The sequence below is a fragment of the Gossypium arboreum genome, chromosome 1 (assembly GCF_025698485.1).
Source record: "Gossypium arboreum isolate Shixiya-1 chromosome 1, ASM2569848v2, whole genome shotgun sequence".
Lineage (NCBI taxonomy): Eukaryota > Viridiplantae > Streptophyta > Magnoliopsida > Malvales > Malvaceae > Gossypium > Gossypium arboreum.
The window spans coordinates 80,429,314-80,433,335 of record NC_069070.1 but is presented as its reverse complement, the minus strand read 5'-3'; positions in this window follow the sequence as shown (position 1 = coordinate 80,433,335).

The window sequence follows — 4,022 nt, the reverse complement described above, 5'->3', positions numbered from 1 at the left end:
AAACATTCAAACACATGCATGTCGTCCCTTATACGGCCTACGAGGCCCAAAACATACATCGCGGTTGGTTTGGGACTAAACCGTGAACTTTTGAAAAACTTTAGGCAACTTAACAAATATTCTTGTTTTGGAAAGTCACACGCCCGTGGGTGTAACATCGGCCTAAATGGAATAGTGGTTCCGAAACCACAAATCTGAGATAGAAAAGTTTATTTCAATTAATTTTTATGATTTACCAAGTGATTAGATGCATGTGTTAGAGTATTGGTAAGAAATTTTATAGATTGCATGTTTAATTTGCCTATGGGCTTTTTTGCAGAAGTTGCTATAACAGCCCGATTTAGGGCCTAAACGGAATGATGGTTTTACAACCACGAATTCGAAGTCAAAAAATTTATTCCGATTAAGTTTTAAGGTTTATTTATTGATTAAAATATTGTGTAACATATAGTTAAGTAATTTTACTGATAAAGTGATTAATTGGACTTTTAGGACTAAATTGCAAAAGTTGAAAAATATGTGTTCTAATTGATAAGTACTTGATTGAAATGGGGTTTAAAGAGGAGGCCCTTAAATGGAATTAGACCGTTATATTTTTTTTGTACAAAAATGGGCATGAATAGGACAAAATTTTAGAGAAAGGCCTTAAGGGCATTTTAGTCATTTGGTAATTAAAAGATATAAAAATGAAAAATAAAGCCAAAATTGACTCATCTTTTTCATGGAGGCCGAAATTAGCATGGGGGAAGCCATGGCTAGGGTTTTCAAGCTTTCCAAGCTCAATAGTAAGTCCGTTCTAGCCCCGTTTTTCAACTTCTTTACGATTGTGGAATCCCGGTAACTTGATTAAGCTTATTCTAGCAATAATTTAAGCTAGGGTCATATTTGGAAAAATACCCATAGGTGAAATGTGTTTATTTTGATGTTTTATGGTAGAATATGAAGGCTGAAATTATGTTAAACAACATTTGCTAAGCGGTTTTAAGCAAAAATGAGTAAAACGGCTTAATCGATAAAAGTTGTTATTGTTCATAACTATGTGTTAGAGTGAGAATTTGATGTTGCCATAGAAGGAAAAAATGATCAGCATGTTAGAAAACATAAGAATAAGGGATGAAGTTTAATTCATGAGCCTAGGGGCAAAAGTGTCAATATGCAAAAATTTAGGGAAAAATTGTAATTTTTCCAAAGTTTGAGTTAAGGACTGTTTTGAATATTACATTAATTAAATAAGTAAAATATGATGTTTTAGATCCCGAAAAACGAGATTTGAATCTAGAATGGGAGAAAAATCGAAAATCGGGAAAGTTGGTAAAATGGTCGTTTTAGTATCGAGGTAAGTTCATATGTATAATAAGCATTAATTTATGCATGTTTCAATGTAAAATTGATATATTTACTATGATTACCGAGGTGTTGAAAGTAAGTATAATTATGATGATTTAAATGTTCAATATTAATTCGAAATGGAAATGAGAAAGTATGTAAGTTTGTATGTAAATAATACATTATCTTTATTATGTTTTTGTATTTCAGCATATTTTATGAATTGCAGCTGATTTTTGAATCATAATTGACTATTGGAAGTATGGAATCAAGTATTAGAAAGAGAGAAATCCGGTTGAACCTTGGAAAGATTGGATGATCAGATGGTATGTAGCTAGGTCACATGTATGGTCTTTGAGTGCACATCATGTGTACAAGAGAACTACGAGACATTATAATGTAGCTAGGTCGCATGGGTGATACTATGTGTACACCATGTAGACAAGAGAGCTACGGGATATATGTAGCTAGGTCGCATGCGTGGTTCCAGGTGAAGGACACCATGTAGACAAGAGAGCTACGAGATAAACTGGCTAGGTCACATGGGTGGTACTAAGTGTTCACCATGTGTACAAGAGAGCCAAAATTATGTGTACAATCGAGCTAGGTCATATGAGTGGTGCTAAGCGAAGGCCACTATGTGTACAAGAGAGCTTCGAGTTTAAAGGTGGGCTGTGTGCGATACCATCGCGTATCTGTTATTATTCTGAAGCGTTCAACTGGGAAATTGATTAAATGAAATTCTGTATGACTTTGTGATGATAAGTGTAAGTATATACGTGTGTAACTTATGAGCAATATGCTCGATATGTGATTGGAAATTGGAAAGATTGTTATGGGAAAGTGATGAATACAATTGGCGTGTGAAAGATCAAAATTGACAATAAAAGCATTCGGATAGTTGCGGTCACGTGAATATAAAAATTTACCAAAAATAGTATAAATTGAATTAGAGTCTGAATTAGATATAAAATTATATCTTAATGAGTCTATTTTCATATAAAAGAAACAGAGCAAGCAAAGGAATTCTATATTATGAGATATTTAAGTTTTTGAGAGACTGGTTCAGAATGACTATGTGATCCCCTGTTCTGATTTGGAAAAATCATTAAAAAGTGTAGAAAAATAATTAGGGGATATAATTTATATGCTTGAAATCCTTATTGCGTATAGTTTTAAATGAAATAAATGAAAACATCCTTTGAATTCTGTACAAGGAGAACATTGATTTGTAGTAAAGAGTGGTCAAAATAGTTGAGCAGTGAAACAAGGGTAACTTCAATAAATAAACTGTACTAATTGGATAGACCAAAAATTCTAAAAATTTTATGGTAAGAATATATGTGAATCTAGTTTCAAGGAAAATTAACGGTTTGTAATTTGGAGTTTTGTATCTCCATAAATAAATAATTTAGTTGCTGGAACTCTGCTAGATAGCTTATTTTGAACCTGTTTATGATTGTAATAGTGAAAGTATGTGTGTTTGTGATGGTAATATTCCGGGAACATATTGTGACTTTGTTTAAAGTATGATAATGTATTGTTTATTAATATTTACATACTTACTTACTAAGCTATAATGCTGACTCCCTTCCTTTCCTTTTTCCTATAGTGTCGCAGATGTTAGCTCGAGTTGGAGGTCGCTGGAGGTTAAATCACACTATCAAACTATTGATCGATATATAAAGGTTTTAAAGTATTTTAAGTCTTTGGCATGTATTGAGACTCATTTAATTGTTATTAAGATGCTGGGAATTGGCTTAAAATACTGACCTATGTTATTTGAAGGTCTCTATTGTATAAAGTTATTTAATGTAGATAGTCTTGATTATGTTATTAATTAAATGATGCAATTTATGAATGTGCATGCTTGCCTATGTGTGTGGTTGGATTAAAGCATGATATGGGCCTTGTAAGCTCTTTTTAAGGGACAGTTTGAATGTGTTTGAAAAAGTTTTAATTTAGAGTGAAATTATGAATCGGTTTTTATACAATGATTAGTGATTAAGTCCGGTAATTCCTCGTACCCTGTTCTGGCGTCAAACACGGGTAAGGGGTGTTACAGTGGGGGTAAGTCGTGTCTCTCACACGGCCAAGACACAAGCCTGTGACTTAGCCCGTGTGCTTACTACTGGGCATACTGACTTGTAAAACTAGGGTACAGGGGACACATGGCTATACAACATGCGCATGGGGCAGACTGTGTGTCACACACTGCCTAGACACATGCCCGTGTGTCTACCCATGTGGACAATTTAGAGGCTATTTTCTAAGCCAATTGCCACCTTCACTCATCCATACACTCAAGTATATTTCATAGCATGCAACATGACATATTTAGACACTCAATTATTCAACAACATGGCACTTTCACATCTTCGTAATGTCATCCTATTACACATTCAATTAGTCACACCATTTGGTAACATTCCACATCAACTTCATGCATAACCAACTTTGTTATCATAACTTCAAATTATACCTTCATGATTATAGTCATCTTAAGTCATTAAGTCATTCCTTATTTTCATGTACTTAATTCATACCCCTTCATATCCATCAAACAAACCATATAGCACATCATCAAGGCATTAACACATGCATGCATGAACAATTAGGTTTACAACCCAGAAATCAAATATAAGCGAGCTCACATGGTCATTACAAAATGAATCATCAACATTATAGGCCTTTAC